We start from the raw sequence: 17,668 nt of genomic DNA on the forward strand, positions 1-17,668 counted from the left end.
GCAGCCTAGTACCGAGAATAGGGATTACTCATTAGAAAGATTTGGAATGCCTCAAAAGAATGGCATGAGAAGGTAGGCACAAAAGGCTTTAGATTAGCCTAAAGATAGGCTAGGCATAGAAGTGCAGAAAAGGCTAGAGAAGCCTAGAGGTAGGCCACGTACATAGCCATTTAAGGTTCTAGAAGGGCCATGTGTAGGAATAGCAATAGGTACTTTAGTGCCCAGATGAAGAAGCTTTGGAAGGCCCTAGCTCTAAGTAAAACAATGATTAAATGGGAAATGTTCTAGAACCCGCTAGGCATGGGCACTCAACTAGTGTGCTCAGACATTTCCAAACATGAGGCTCAACAGGGAGCCTAGAACTAGCTAGATTTTGCAAAGGCCTTAGCCAACCTAGGAAGTGTCTAAGGACTATACAATGGACTAAAAGCATATGATGGCCACACACTTGGATCAATAAAGGCCATAAGTGCTAAAGAGACTTAAGTATAAATAAGGGTTTTTCTTCTCATTTGTAAGAAGTTAGCAACAATAAGAAAGAAGTTAAAAGAACCAAGTTTTAAACTTATCCATACATAGAGATTTAGGGATATACGTAGGAGTCATTGTAAGGACAATGAGTAATTCCTAGCTTTATCTCTCTTTCCTAGCTTTATCTCAAGCTATTAGAGAGCCAATGGAGTGATAGCACAAACGTTCAGCATAAAGTTGGAAAAAAAGGCAAACTTAGGTAGATGAAAGTTAGTTTCCAACCTAAGGTTGTACGGGTGCTAAACTTTAGCCCCCTACCCATGATACATGTATTAGCTTGGCTACACTAAGGCATTTTTATGGTTAATGAGAAGGGACCACGAGGTTGCCAAATACCCAAAAGACTTGGCTAGACCAAGCTTGCAACCACTGCTTTTACTTGCACCACCTTAAAAAGCCATTACCCAATTTAGGGGCTTAGTCTAGGGTCTAGGGCAACATCAGCTATAGGCATGGGTATGAACTTGGCAGAGCTAAGCCTGTTTCACATGCATGCCAATCGATTAGGGTGATGGACAGTTACAGGTCACTGAAGCAATCGGTTACCTAACAACATAGCTAGAAGGCATGCATGGCTTGGATTTTGCTCCAAGGATGTTGTCGTGGATGTATGTAATGATAATCTCATCACATACACCTTTTCCCTTCATGGGGAGGAGAGTGGGGCCTAAACAATCAACCTCTAAAAAGCATGAGAGATTTTACAAATATTTTAATAGTAGACATTAAAGTGTCTAAAATAGAGACACTTTTTCAAATAGGCATATCCTGCACTAAGGGTCCATAGGTGCCAATAGTGGTCGAGGCATGTGTTTGTACCAAGGCCTAATATGTGCCGATAGTGTTCAAGGTAACTGCTTGTACCAAGGGCTATCCTGTGCTGATGCTGATCAAGGTATATGTTTGTACCAAATCTAAATTATGCCAATGCTAATCGAGGAATGTGACTGCACCAAGGGCCAGATCGATGCATGTACCTATACTAAGGGCCAGCATACGTCAATGGTGATCAAGGCAAGTGCCCATACCAAGGGCCAGCTTATGCTAATGGTGATCAAGGCAAGTGCCCGTAGCAATGGCCAACTTGTGCTGGTGATGGTTAAGGCATGTGCCCACACCATGTAGTAGCATGTGTTATTGATGGTTGAGGCCTTAGCCAAAGTTTGATTTTAGGCCACGATGCACATGTTAGGCTTAGGCATGTGATGGCACTACATTCTTTTGTCTATAACACCATCACTAAAGCATGATCAAAGAACTTGATCGGTGGCATTGGGGGTTCTAATAATTAGGGGTGGTGGGCTAGAAGGTGAGTGCATGATGTGTGATGGGTGCTGTCCGCAGCCCTTATATTGGCCCCTTATCCCCTAAGGAACCTTGACAACTCTCCCCCCTTAATAAGCATAAGAGCTTTTACAAGTTCACATCTAATAACAATTCAAATGTCTGAAATGGGGATGTTTTTTTTCAAATGGTCACAAAATCTTCCATATTTTGATTTTTTGGCTAAATTGTTTTGTAGATGCCAACAAAAATACAAAGATCATGTATACCAAAATTTGGGCCAAAATCTTAAAATAATTTCAAAAAATCCTAAATCATAAATAATTTTAAAAATCATGAAAAATAGAAAATGGTTCATTTTGCCATGAAACTTCTTATGAAGGCTTTGGAGACCATTATATGAATTTACAAGCCATAAAAATGGCATTGGCATGGCAAAAATATAAAGATGTGCATGAACCTACCTACTATCTGATCTTGGTTTGTATGGTACGTAGCCTAAGAAACTGCCATCTACATGCCTAGCTATTGTGTGGCCTTAGGTAGGAAACTATCATCCGTATGCCTAAGTCAGCCCTTAATTGACTCTTTGTGCTATGCATTTATGCTGAAACTCGACAAACCTCTCAGGAGTTTAGGAGAAAGCTAGGAAGGAAATGGTTAAGGCAAGAGTAATTTATTTACTTGATGGGGTATGTACACTTACTCTTAGAACACAGTCCTTATGTGTTCTCTACAAAGGCTCTCAAGGCCTAACTCCCTAATGCTTTATACTCTTGCTTCTCTTATTGTTACTTGATTATGGCTTATGAACAAATTAGGGGGAGCTCACCTATTTATACTTAAGCCACCTTAGCATTTATGGTTAGAATTAATCCAAGTGTATGTCCATTAAAGGCCTTCTAGATAGTTATAGGGTGCCCAGGCTTTAATAAGGTTGACTAAGGCCTTTCTAGAGATCTGTTAGTTTCAGTTTCCTTGTTGAGCCCCTTGGTTTGGAAAAGTTCAATCACTTTCCTTGAGTGCTCCTACTTAGCTAGTTTTAGAGCCTTCTCTATTTGGTGCCACTCTACCTGCAACTAGAGTTTTCTAAAGGCTTCCTCATCTAGGCTCTATACTGCTCATCATTGTGCGTGTGCCTAATCCTTCTGAAACCTTTAGTGCCCTTACACTTCGCTTGCCTCCAAGCTTCTTTAGCCCTTTCATGCCCACCCATTTGACCTATCTCCAAGTTGATCTAAAAGATTCCATACACATAAGCCTAGCCTATCTCTAGGTGGTTCTAGGCCTTTTTGTGCCTGACTGCTTGTGCCACATCTTAGGGCTTTCTAGAAACTTCCAATGAGTAGCCTTTATCCTTATCACTGTGCAACTTACCTTGAGTGCACTCATACACTCTAGCTTTGGCTTAACCCACACATTTGGGTAAAGTAAGTGCCTTTACAACCTTTATTTCAATCCTTCCTAGTGCCCATATCATCATAAACAAGTCTCATCACATGACCCTCTTGGTCTTAAACTTTTGCGTGATCTGTGACACATGCATCAAGGGTCATTTGATGTTGATGCTGGTTGAGGCATGTGCATGTGTCATGGTCTGCAAGGTAGTCTAGGTCCAAGGGTTCTCTTTGAGTAGGGGAGCAGTCCCTATTCTTATGTGATGGGGTCTAATAGCCATAGGGACCAGGCCTTAAGGCTTAATGAGGCCTAAGTCATAAGGAACTAGCGCAGAATAATGGTATAGGTAGTGTTCAAGACTCTAAAGGCTTAGGCATAATGTTCATGTATGAAAAAATTGAGCCAGGCCTAAGTGTGGTTGCTAATGAGTGCTTATATGAATTTACAAGCCATAAAAATGGCATTGGCATGGTAGAAATATAAAGATGTGCTTGAACCCACCAACTGCTTGATCATGGTATGAAAGGTGCATGGCTTGGGTTTAGGATACTCTCGCATGGTGCATAACCCAACATGTGCTAGTGGTGGTCAAAACATATGTCGAGACCAATGGCTAACATGTCCCAACGATGGTTGAGGCATGTGCATGTGTCACAGTCTGCAAGTTGGTCTAGGCCTAGGGATTTTTTCTAAGTCATGGAACAGTTTTAACTCTAACGAGATAGGTTTCGACAATTAAGAGGACCAAGCCTTGAGGCCTGTAGGAGGCACAAGTCATAGGGAACCAACCCAAAATAGTGGTATGGGTAGTGATCAAGACTCTGGAGGCTCGGGCATGGTGTTCATGTTTGGCAAAATTGAGCTTAGCCTTAGTGTGGGTATTGGTGAGTGCCTATATGAATTTACGAGCCATAAAAATGTCATTAGGATAGTAGAAATTTGAAGATATGCTTGACCCTACCTACTACCCGGTAGTGGTGCGCATGGTGCATGGCTTGGGCACAGGATAACCTTACATAGTGCATAGCCCACATGTTGCAATTGTGTTTAAGTGAACTACCTACATAAAAGAGCAACATTTGCCGTTGATGGTTGAAGCATGCACTAAGACCAAGGAACTAGCATAAAATAGTGGTATGAGCAGTGATCAAGACTCCAAAGGCTTATACACAGTGTTCAAATTTGGCAAAATTAAGCCATGCCCAAGTGCGGGCATTGATGAGCGATGCATAGGCACACAGTCAGAACCAGGTGCGGGCATTGATGACCGAGGTGTGAGTGCATGGTCAGGCCTAGGTGGGGGTGCATGGTCATACCTAGGTATGCGTCCACTTGAACATAGTCCTAGGAGGATCATATTTGAGGGCTTCTAGAAGGCCTAACATAGCAAAACAATCTTTGACAAGCTAGAATTATGCTGAGTAATTGAGTTTTGTAGGCTGACTTAGGTAGATGGGGTCAATCTGCATAGAGTTTAGCTTGAGATTGGAGCTTATAACCCATACACCAAGCATCATTTAGTGTCAATGGTAATCGAGGGGCCTTGGGTGGGAGGTTCATGGTATACATGCTACACCAAGTGTCAGCATTTACCAAAGAGGTGTTTAAGGCAACAACCCACAACAAAGGCCCACTTATATCAATGATGGTTAAGGCAAGTGCCAACATCTAGCTTTGGTGTCTAAGGTAACATCTCACACCTAGGGCCTAGCAGCTACAGATGGTGTTGGATGCGATTGCCTGCACCAACCAAGAGCTAAATGCTATTGATGGTCTCGAGGCAACAACTTGCATTGGGGCCAACATGTGCCAATGAAGTTCAAGGCAAGTGCCTGCACCAAAAGTGAGCCCATCACTGTAATAAATACCAAGAGCATTCAATTATTGTTTACTTGTATGCTCAAGGAAGGGACATCATCACCTGACTAAATCAATTGCAATAGAGAACACCATTCATCCTCAAACCTAGTGAGGTATGGTGTAAAAAAAAATAAAGTCAGAGGACTTCAGTGGCTATGGTGGGGGGAGGGGTGAATCAAAGCAACAAAAAGGTTGAATCTTAGTGGATCATGGCAACAAGGCCACTATGCCACTTACAACACCCTATCTTGTATTTAAGTCATCTACAAAGGATTTTTCCCACCATTCGATGGGCATTGAGCTCCAAGGAGGCCCATATGGCTTGTTTGCTATGTCATAGGTGCACCTATGACATGTACCCTTCAAGGCATAGGCCTCTACTATTGGTCGATAGTTGGGCAACAGATGCATGTGTCCTTTCTAACCTAGATTCTAATGTAGAGGCATTCAATCATAATCAAATGCATGGTAGCTTCATGCCACTAGCTTTTCAACCAAGTGGGATAACCAAATGCATGAATCAACGATTCCTCTCGTATTAGGTTGAATTATTTTTGTGATGCTACCATTAGTATGGTAAAACTAACCTATCTCATGATGGTGTAAACCTAGGTCACATTCCTTATTGGTGGGTGAACAATCCAACACTTGGCGAATTTTGCTTCACAATGATAGGAAGAGCCAACATTGAAGGATAAAAAAGCAACATCACTATGAACACTTGTCTATAATAAGCCAGTTATCCTTCTGATAACTTTTTTGACACCTTTAGCTTCAAATTCTGAAGGTCTACAGGATTAAGAAGCCATACTTTCATAGTTTATTCCTACTAGAAATCAAAATCAAATAAGCTTTTATCCTTTTGTTCCATATAAGATTTCTATTCTCGTTGAGCTCATCTTAGGACACCTGCATTATCTTTTAATAGATGTGTTACCCTAGCCAAACTCCCCACCTGACAATGTCTTTTACCCTAATCGATCAATCAAGGTTGGCCTTAGGCCAAATAAAAGGGGTTATGCCCTACCTCTGATTCATGAATAAGTAAAATAATGTTAAAAGTTGTGGTATTTCAATTTTGACTTAGGGTTCCCACTTATCCTACACCTCTCAATTCATTTCAAAATGTTGGACTAAAGTCAAGCTGAATAGGGTCTTCTTTCCCTGTTGATTCTACCAAGCTCATTCTTTTGATTATGGTTTCATTGGATAGTAGATAGGGACAATGGGAATTGTGTTAATCCATTCATGTGCTCACTAATTAGATGACGAGGCATTTGGCTACCATAAGAGAGTCATAGCTAGTCCTGTCATTTACCCTCACTTCGTTGAGTTCTTCACTTTGACATTTAGAGCACTGGGTAGAAATCACATTACATAAGTATTTGTAGGGACCATTGTAATGCTTTGTTTAATTAAATAGTTAGATTCCCCTTATCCGTATCAATTCTAAGTTGACTATTCATTGCCTAGGGAAAGCCTTCAAGGAAGCCTTTCCAAGTCCATCCTTGATCAACACACAATGACCCATTGTTACCATGAGAGTAGCTCAAATAGTGCATCAATAGCCAATGAGTTTGGGATTAGGACCCCATGCTTGGCCTTCAAAGCCAGTCTATTTCTTGAGGTTATGGATCCATTTTGCTGACTTCCCTTGCCTATATTGTTCCATTGACTAGAGGTTGTTCTCTTTGGAGAGTGATGCGATTATGAATATGACCGGGCATGGAGAGCACTTAGTCTTCTAGATTTTCAAGGGTCACTGAGGGTACACCAAACATCATGTGACTTGTGATGCTCCTTCGATTCCTAGACCTTACCTCTGGCTGAGTCATTTCTAGGGTGGGCTGGCTATAAATAAAAAAGATAACTTTTCCCAAGACCTTCTCCAACACCTTTAGACTACCTAATATTGCTGTCAGCCTATGCATCCTAGTTCAAGAATTTTACCTTAATTCCCTTTTAAAGCTCACATTGGACGTATTATTGGATAGGCTTCCCCCATCTCTTAGGATTGACTAACCCATGTGCAAGTGCAATTCACATGGAACCTTTCCCCTTTTTAGCATTTAATGTTCTTATTTGAATATTTGTTACTACCACCAAGATTTGCACTGAGGCTACTCCATGGGGCTCATGCCCCTGGCTTTGCAGTGACCATCATGCCCTTCTACTCATTAGGGCCTGGCGTTTGCCTTTACTCTGATAGTTGTATATAGGTCACACATTTAAATGCCATCTATTTTTTAGGCTAGTTGATTTGATAAGTAAGTTGTTACACACTTATTGGATTTCAACTTTCATGAACCCTATCCAACTATCTTAATCGACCAACACCCTTTATAGGTTCTAGGTCAGCATGCAGTTGGGCACCATAACTCAGCTTTCAGTTCATCCCTTATTGCCAGTTTTGTTTACCAAAAATGGCCCACTTAGAGCTCTCGATTCTGTGGCATGACTCAATGAAGTAGCTGCACCATCCTACCTATTTAAAGTTTGAGAGTATGTTGAAGGCATTGCACCCTTGATGCCTCTAATAATTGGCTTTACCCGATAGAACTTGCTAAGGGCTCCTACTATCTTGAGGTAAACTTCAGAGGGAAATAGCTACTAGATGGTTTGATTAGTCTTTCAACCTTAAACCCTAGTCAGATGAATGATTTGCATGTTAATATCACTGAAGGCCTCTATTAGATTTTTCTCTAACTTTACCTTACTCGAGCATAGTTCACCATCTTTTTAGTGCCAATAGGCATGCTTACACTCGAACCCTTCTCAGAAGATCAAGGTCAGTCAGTGGTGCATTCATGAGGGATCTCACCAATTAGCTTTCTTGCACCTTATGGGTTATCTAGCTTGTTGACTTGCACACATGTCAGACTCCTTGGTTCATGTTTCAAGATAGGCCGGATGGGGAGCCTACAGGCCAATGTCAGGAGCATGCGAGTGCCAAGGCACACTGAAATGACTTGTGTTGCATTCCACAATTACAAAAATGACATCTTCATAGGCATATCAAAAGCCTAGGCTTAGGTCACCACATGACCTGCATTGGTCCATGCTTCGAGTCGATCTACAGACTGACTCTCGCCATTCCATGTCTAACCAAAGTGCATAGCCAACCCCCATTTACTTCCTTCATAACAATTTCAAGCACTATTTAAATCTATTTTCAAAGACTTTTTCATCTTTCCTTTATGGTACTTTTTTGCTATTGGTCACTCATCTGCATTTAGCGTTGGATAAAATTTACTGCTCGATTTGGGTTGCATTCCCAAGCAACCTGACTTACAGACTGCACCTCATTGTGGGATAGGGTCTAGGCACAATAGGGCTCTTACCTATTTTGGTGCCCCTTTCCAAGGGACTTAGGCCTCGTCTACCACTAAAGATGCTTCTATAGACTACAATTCGGATACTAGGGGTGCCTGATTCTCAAGCTAGGCTCTTTCTAGTTTGCTTGCCATTACTAGGGGAATCCTGGTAAGTTTTTTTTCCACCACTTATTGATATGCTTAAACTCAATAGGTAACCTCACCTGACCTAGGGTGGTGATGCAAGCATTAACTGAGTGATGCAAGGGGCCTGATGGGGTCTAGATAGACAATGAGTGCATGTCATAGGAGATGGGGCACATCAAGAGCTTTACCACTGATGGTTGGTGCTATCATTGCCAAAGACTCACTTTTGGGCCAACCATGATCGATAAGATCATGGGAGACCATCTTCTACGCCTTCACCAAAAAGCCCAATGGGTAAGGGGTGTAAGGGCAACAGTGCATGGCACCCAGGTAGACATGCCCTTGGCTTAATGGAATGGGAAGCAACTTGCATTCAAAGATTCAATGATTTATGGGATTCTGTAATTCACACCAAGTATCGCATTTTGCTACATTCTTCATTGATGAAAGAACCAATATATCTATTACAAATAGTCATTTTGGTTTTTCATGATAGAAAGAGTCATGGTGTCGCCCTCACAAACATCGTAAATGGGATGGCAATGGCACACATGCTCTTTTTCATTAGGGTTCCTTGGTGTGATTCATGTCAGGGGTTCATTATTCAGCCATAGGCAATGATACCAATCATGTTGCCCACTTAGAAGGCAAAACAAATCAACCGCTACATATGCATGAGGCTAAAAGGGGTTTAGGGCATAAAGGCACCCTCATCTCTAGGTGTTTCATTAATGCATTTGCAGGTCATTCGATGAATAGGTTTCGACAATGATCCTTTTATATTTCACCTATGAAAACCTTGATATGACTTTTCCTTCCTCTAGATGATAAGATTCAATAGACTTCTTACAACATCTTTGGCAACGAAGCATCCATATCACCATGATCCAAACACTTCACCGGACCATTTAATCGGTAAGAGCAATAGGTGGTGTCTACAAAGGCAAGAACATAGTCAACATGAGCTGAATACTCACACTTACTAGGAATTTCTTGTTGAAACTAACAATTGCAATGAACTATCCCCATCATGACAAAATTTCAAAGATTACCCGAGTGTGTCAACCAAGGCTATAGACTTGTTTAATACATCAGTGTAGTGTATGAGTAGCCTAGAACATCTATGGGTGTCATAGACCTATTATTCCCTCAAACTTCCTTAGCCTAAACAGCCATAGTCCCTCTAAGAAGCTAGCCATGAAGAATCAACTCTGCGTTGCTAGTTAGTAGGTTGAGATCTTGTTCATTAACAGAATTAACTAGACAAATCACTCCACCAACTAAGAACGGCCATGCACCACCACCCATAGAATCAATAAAAAGCTCTCAATTTGTCAATCCTTACTATGTGTAGACCAGGTTAGTTTCCCTATGTTGACTAAAATTAAGCTATAGGCTCTACTCCTAATAGTGCCCTTCTATCAATTCTTTTAAGTTTTAGCCCTACGACCATATTCCTTTTGAAACCCAAAGACTTTGATTTCTCATAAGGTACTAGTAGAGTCCTAAAAATAACATCCATTGATCCCTAGTCGGCATCATTTATGGTAGAGACTAGGATGTTATCTGATCATGTTTTAGCCCTCAACTTTCATTCTTGATTAATAAAAATATCAATGGTAAATGCTTTTGTAGTTGTTCATCTCTTATAAATCTAAGAATTTCACCTTGGACTATGAAATACAAATGCCCCTGATCGTCTCTGTTAATCATTACTCTGATCTTGAAGGCCAATGCAATAGGACTAAAATCCTATGATGTTATCCCATGCTAATGCATACAAGCAAGGGCCTGCTTTAAGCACTCTGATTTCTTCAAAGTAGCAGTGTCAGAGGAATGACCCAGTAGTTAAGGCCAAGGGCACATTGCCAATGGTAGGGACAAGTAAATCGATGCGTATTGTGAGGCAAACCAGATGACTTAACCCTAGCTCTAACTATGAGCTTTTTAACTGCAACAACTTAAATTTGTGCTATTGGAGCTAGAATTACTATGGCTACTGGCACTAGACTTGCCCTCGCTAAGGGATTTGGATTGTACTCATTCCAATTGCTAGACTCATAAAGCTCAATATTATTATTTATTGTCACTAACTCCCTATGTCAAGATTGGGTAATTTCTGCTCCTATTGCCTTTCTTGGATGTGGTAGCTATTTCTCAAGCTCTCTCTCCATAATCAAACCCTAACTCTCTATCACCCATCACCACCATAATAGACCACAATCCTAGCATTGAAACTTCATAAGGCAAAAATTTGAATGATGTGTTGCTAGCACAGCACAAAGGCCATGCAATCCATGAAGTTATCATGAATCATCAAAATAATGGGCAAAGCTCGCGTTGACCTTTTATCTAATAAATGCATCCCTTTTAGAAGTTGGGGTTTCTGCACGTATTAGCTCTAGTATTACTATGGTTATCTGAGTAGTAGATATGATCAAATAAACTATAACTAATTTAATAAGCCATTCGCAGTTTCACAATATAAATTAGTTCATAACACCACATAGGCCTCAATGCACCAATTAAGCAGCAAAGAGAGCCAACATGGAGCACAAATGTCTTGCATGTTAAACACATAAAATGCATAGCATTAAATGAGCAAGGTCGAGAGCCCATGCCCACAAAATGTTCCACATCTAAGAGCACTATCGAACACCAGTGCATCAATATAGCCATGGCGGTTTGGGTGGCATAATTGGGTCACGAGGCATGATTGAGTTCTGACTCGTAGCCTCTAAGGACATACGATTGATGAGGGATGGCAAGACATCCTGTTTCCATTGATTTAGTATACGGCATAGGATCCTAATAGCACCCCGAAGGTATGATGACCATATAGGGATAGATTGAAATGGATGATGGGTCAATAGTTTGATGCATCAAGCTTGGAGCCTGCCAACATGCACAACCATAGCACCACTCTTATGCCTATTACTACAAGGTAGCATCTACACACACTAGTCTATAACCCACCCAATCGATTATTCGATGAGCAAGAAGATGAAACAATGCACGAGGCCATGCCAAAATTGCTTAGCATGGGAAAAACACAAGCAATGTCCATGAGATTGCCCCTACTATCCAATAGGCAATAATGGCATAATTGGGTCATGAGTTATGATTGAGGTCTGACTCATAGCCCCTAAGGACATAAGATTAATGAGGGATGACAAGATATTCGATTTCCATTGATTTCAGCATACGGCATAGAATCCTAATTGCACCCCCAAGGTATGATGACCACATAAGGGTAGATTGAAATGGATGATTGGTCAACAATTTGATGCATAAAGCTCAAAGCTTGCCAACATGCACAACCATAGCACCACTTTTATGCCTATTACTATAAGTGGTAGCATCCATGCACGCTGGTCTATAACCACCCAATCAATTATTCGATGAGCGAGCAGATGAAACAACGTATGAGGCCATGGCACAATTGCTTGGCATGGGAAAAGCACAAGCAATGCTCGTGAGACTGCCCCTGCCATCCAATAGGCTACAATGGCATGCATCCCTAATGCTTAGTCTGGCCAAGACTGTACACACAAACTCTGTTGTCACCATCCAAAAAAGACATTGGCTGATTCATAAACTTGTTCCTAGGGCCTTGGGTAGCATCAGCTGTATGCATAGGCTCGATTAGCCTAGGCATTTTTGTGATCGATAAAAAAAGACCATGATATTGCCAAATACCTGATAGACTAGGCTAGACCAAGCCTGCAACCGTAGCTTCTGCTTGCACTAACCCAAAGTGCCATTACCTAATTCAAAGCTTGGTTTGGGGTTTAAGGTAGCATCAACTATAGGCATAGGCTTGAGCTTGGCATAACCAAGCCTTTTTTACGTATGCATGCCAATCGATCAAGGCCATGGGTGCCTACGAGTCACCAAAGCAACCAGTCATCAGACAACATGGCCAAAAGGCATGCATGGCCTAGATTTTCCTCTAAGGATGTTGCCGTAAACATATATAATGATAGGCCCATCATGAACACCTAAAGAGCGTGAGAGATTTTATAGTTGTACTGGTAGTAAACACTAAAAGGTCTAAAATAGGGGTACTTTTTTCAAACAGGCATATCCTAAACCAAAGGTCTGTATGTGTCGATGGTGGTCAAGGCATGTGCCTTCACCAAGACCTAGCATATGCTAATGGTGTTTGAAGCAAGTGCCAGTAACAAGGGCCAACATGTGCCGATGGTGTTCGAGGTAACTGCCTACACTAAGGGCCATCTTCTACCAATGCCAATTAAGGCATGTGCTCACATTTAGTCCAGATTGTGCCAATGCTAATCAAGGTATATGCTTGCACCAAGGGTTGGCATGTGCTCACACCTAGAGCTAGCATGTGCCAATAGTGGTCAAGGCAATGCCCATACCAAAGGCCTCTAGCCAACTTTAGTGGAGCCATGCAATATAGGCCTCTAGCTAGTAGCTTAACTATTAGGAGAAGCTTAATCTCATGGTCCATTGATCTTCAAAGAGATAAGACCTTGGAAAATTGCTCTAGCATCACATTCTCAAACTTTTCTAATACTTTCTACACCCATCAAGTATCAATTCTAGCTTAATCCCATCATTGTAAATTTGTATGGCCACATAAAAGGGCTTCTCTCTCTTTACCTCTTTCTTGAATTGTATGCTGAAATCATTTTCTTCCCACTCTTCCCACTCTTAGGGAAGATCGTGACTAGCACAATATGCGACCACTCCTCAAAGAATAATAAAAAACTAGCAGTGGGGATTGAGATTGCTTGAGCCAATATCATAAAGTCCAATCCTAGGACAACATCAAAGTCATCTATGAGGATACTATGAAGTCTACATTTCCTTTTTATGGCCTTAACTTGGTCATCACACTCTTAGAGCTTCCACTAATTGCAAAGGTTGGTGAGTTAACCACTTTCATTTGCCAATAGTCTTTATTAACCTTGAAACCACACCTTTTATGCTTCCTCTGATGTGATAAAGGTATTAGTTGCACCCTTATCTATCATGGCCTTTGTGGTTTTACCATCGAGTACTAGGTCCACATACATCAGACCTCTCTCAAGTTTTTTTTTTATCATGTTTAGTTGGGTACAATGAGCACTAAGAAACCATATTGAGCCCATCCTTACAGGTTCCTCCTCAACTTTTTTGATAGTTTTAGGCACTTTGAAAGACTTTTGAAAAAGGATCTTAGAGTATTAAGGGCATCTCTATATGGGCATTTAGCCACCTAATGTGGCTTTTAGCATAGGAAGCAAGCTAGTGGTTGCTTCAACTTGAAATTCAATGAATTGTTTACCTTGGGTTGGGTATTGTCTCGACTAGGAGGCCTCTTATCTGATCCCCCATAGAAGGGTTAGTCCATTTTGGCCATCTTTCCCTGATTTCCAAAGTTAGAGTTACTACCACCTGATGGAAGGTTCATTCATTTTTAGTGGCAGCCATCACTATGGCCACATCTTGCACCTTTTGTGTTTGCAATTCTATCTTGGCCTAAGGTTTAAGGTCTTCAAGGAAATAAAACATCTTGTCTTTTTTAGAGATGTCTTTAATGTCCAACATTAGGGTAGGAAAGCTCCTCACAAACTCTTGTACCATTCTATTTGCACAAATTCTTAAAGCTTCATTTGGGCTATATACTTCACATTCTCAAGAAAGAATTGGTTTTTCAACTCTTGCTTAAGATCCACCCAAGTTTTGATAGGGCATTCATCATTTACAAATTTTGAATGCCAACATAGCTTGGCATCCCTATCAAGGTACATGAAGCCATTGCAACCTTATCCTTCTTTGATTTTATGTGTACATTTCAAAATTATTTTTCTATGTCAAATAGGAAGTTTGCAAGCTCTTTGGCATCTCTTGGCCCCTTGTAACATTAAGGCTCCAACACTTTGGCCCTTAACCTAGCCATAGCCATTTGTAGCACACTCACTTGGGCCCTAAGCTTCTCAAATTCTCTCTAAAGGACACTCAAGGCATCTCTGGTCTCCTCACCCAATCTATGTAGAGTATTAGAGAACTTCCATTGGGATGTCTCAATCTACCTCAGTCAACCATAAGTTACCACATTAGGTTTAAAGGTAACCATTGTGGCTTTAAGCTCTTCAATCCTTTGTCAGTCATTAAATCCACCACTGGTAGCCATCTCTAGCACTTTTCAACAGTGCTCTAATACCACATGTCATAGACTAAGCTTTCTTTCAATGAAGCAATAGACCATACAACACTTGGATGGATGTTTCCACACAAGTCAACCAAGGATAGTTCAATATCCTAGCCAATGATATAGCCTAGTAATATGCCAACTGCTCACCCTCTTTAAAGAGCTTAAGAGATTTTATAGCTATGCTACCTAGAACCATTACAATGTTTGAAATGGGGACATTTTTCCTAGCACATGAAATCTAACCTCCTCTTTGGCACATCCTATGCTTGGTCATGGCCCTATATTTGGGTGGCTCATGACATCCTATGCCTAGTTATGGCCCTCTACAAGGTTGAATCATGATATACGAGCAGTGGTCAAGACTTTATAGGCTTAGGCACAGTGTTCAAGTTTGGCAAAAATGATCCAGGCCTATGTGCAGACGCTAGTGAGCACTAATATGAATTTACAAGCCATAAAAAAGGTATTGGCTTTGTAAAATTATGAAAATGCACTTGATCCCACCTATAGCTCAATCGTGGTGTACAATAAAGGGCTAGGATACCTATTCATGGTGCATGGCCTAGCATGTGCCAAAGGTGTTCAAGGGAACTACCGCATAAAGTGCCAGCATGTACCAATGGAGGGTCAAAGCATATGTCAAGACCAAGGGCCAACAGGTCTTGATGGTGGTTGAGGCATGTGCATGTGTCATAGTCTACACATTGGTCTAGGCCTAGGGGTTCTCTTCGAGTTAAAGAGCCATTCTAGTTCTAGTAGGACAAGGTCCAACAGCTATTGAACCAGGCCTTAAGGCCTACTAGAGGCTCAAGTCATGGGGAACTAGCCCAAAATAGTGGTATGGGTAGCAATCAAGACTCCAAAGGTTCTGGCACATTATTCATGTTTAGTAGAATTGAGCCAGGCCCAAGTTTGAGCACTGGTGAGCACTTCTATGAATTTACAAACCATAAAAATGGCATTAGCATGGCAAAAATATAACCTAAACCCACCTACAGCCCGGGCCCAAGATACCTGTGGTAGTGCACAGCCTATCATATGCTGATGGTCATTGAAACATGTGCCAAGACCAAGGGCCAACATGTCGTAATGGTGCTCGAGGCATTTGCATGTGTCATGGTCCATAAGTTGGTCTAAGCCCTGAGGTTCTCTCTAACTTAATGAGTAGTTCCAGCTCTAGCAAGACAAGGTTTGACAACCAAAAAGACTAGGCCTTGAAGCCTAGTAGTGGCCCAAGTCATGGGAAACTAGCTTAGAACAATGGTATGGGTAGTGATCAAGACTCTAGAGGCTTAGGCATGGTGTTCATGTTTGGCATAATTGAGCCAAGCCTAGGTGCAGGTACTGATGAACTCTTATATTAATTTACAAGCCAGAAAAATAGCATTGGCATTGCAAAAATAAGAAGATGTGCATAAACCCACCCATTATCAAGTTATGGTAGACATGGTGTGTTGCCCGAGGCTGGGATACCCACATGTGATGCACGGCTCAACATGTGCCGATGGTGGTCCAAGTATATGCCAAGACCAAGGGCCAACATGTCTCGATGATGGTCGAGGCATGTGCATATGTCACAGTCTGCAAGCAGGTCTAGGCTTGAGGGTTTTTTCCAAGTTAAAAAATAGTTCTAGCTCTAGTGGCTTAAGGTCTAACAGCTATAAGGACTAGGCCTTGAGGCTTATTAGAGGCTTAGGTCTTAGGGGACTAGCCCAAAACAATGGTATGGGTAGTGATCAAGACTCCAAAGGCTCAGGCATGATGTTAAGGCTTGGCAGAATTGAGCCAGGACTATGTGTGGGCACTGGTGAAGGATGCGTGGGCACACAATCAGACCCAGGTGTTGGCACTAATGATCAAGGTGCAGGTGCATGGTCAAACCTAAATGTAGGCACTGATGACTAAGTGACGAGTGCACATTTAGAACCACATGTGTGCACACTTGAACATAGTCTTGGGAGGATCAAAGTTGTGGGCTTCTTGAAGGCCCAGTACTTTAGCATAATTTTTCACAAGCTAGAATTATGCTAAGCACTAGAGTTTTATAGGTTGAGTTTGGCAGATGAAATCAATTCCTTGTCCAAGGTCGCATAAAGTTTGACTTAAGACCAAAGCCAGTGACACATACACCAAGTGTCATTTGGTGCTGATGGTGATCGAGGGGTAGACAAGTGCCTTGGGTGAGAGGTTCATGGTACATATGCTGTACCAAATGCTAGCATCTACCAAAAAGGTGTCCGAGGCAACAATCCGTACCAAGGGCTTGCTTATGCTAATAGTGGTTGAGGCAAGTGCTGGCATTTGGTGATGGTGTCTAAGGCAACATCCCACATTAAGGGGCTAGCATCTACTGATGGTGTTCAAGGCAGCAATGGGCCAGCATTTGTTAATGGTGTTGGATGCAATTGCCTGCACCAACCAAGGGCCAGATGCTGTCGATGGTGTTTAAGGCAATAACCTGGACCAAGGGCTAGGGTGTGCCAATGGAGTTCAAGGCAAGTGCTCGCACCAAGGTAAGCCTGTCACTATAACAAATACCAAGGGCATTTAGTTATCATGTACTTAGATGCTTAAGGGAGGAATGTCATCACCTGACTAAATCAGATGCAATGGAGAACACCATTCATCCCTAACCTTAGAGGGGTATGGTGTAAAAAAATCAAGTGAGAGGACTTCAGTGAGTGTCATTGGGGGAGAGATGAATCAAAGTGACAAAGGGTTGAATCTCAATGGATTATGGTTGCAAGGCCACTTGGCTGCTTACAACACCCCATCACATATTTAAGTCATTTGCAAAGACCACACTTTCTGTTCTAGTTGAGCTCATCTTAGGGCACTTGCATTATCTTTTAACAAATGTGCCACCCTAGCCAAACTCCCCACCTGACAATGTCTTTTGCCCATATTGATCAATTAAGGCTGACCTTGGGTCCAAAAGAAAAGGTTGTGCCAAGCCTTCAATTCATGA

The 17,668-nt window shown here is 41.7% G+C and overlaps 2 non-coding genes and 1 pseudogene across 2 annotated transcripts; all 3 read right to left on the reverse strand.

Annotated features, from left to right (window-relative positions):
* Positions 1 to 5,248: 5,248 nt before the first annotated feature.
* Positions 5,249 to 8,625, reverse strand: LOC149517940 (25S ribosomal RNA). Its single transcript, XR_016344424.1, has one exon. It is a non-coding gene; the product is annotated as a 25S ribosomal RNA (ribosomal RNA).
* Positions 8,626 to 8,854: 229 nt separating this feature from the next.
* LOC149517941 (5.8S ribosomal RNA) lies at positions 8,855 to 9,010 on the reverse strand. The gene has a single exon (XR_016344384.1). It is a non-coding gene; the product is annotated as a 5.8S ribosomal RNA (ribosomal RNA).
* Positions 9,011 to 9,300: 290 nt separating this feature from the next.
* On the reverse strand, positions 9,301 to 11,097 carry LOC149517942 (18S ribosomal RNA; annotated as a pseudogene).
* Positions 11,098 to 17,668: the final 6,571 nt, after the last annotated feature.

Source organism: Durio zibethinus, chromosome 8, assembly GCF_047325235.1.
Source record: "Durio zibethinus cultivar Kanyao isolate XHJ-2024 chromosome 8, ASM4732523v1, whole genome shotgun sequence".
Lineage (NCBI taxonomy): Eukaryota > Viridiplantae > Streptophyta > Magnoliopsida > Malvales > Malvaceae > Durio > Durio zibethinus.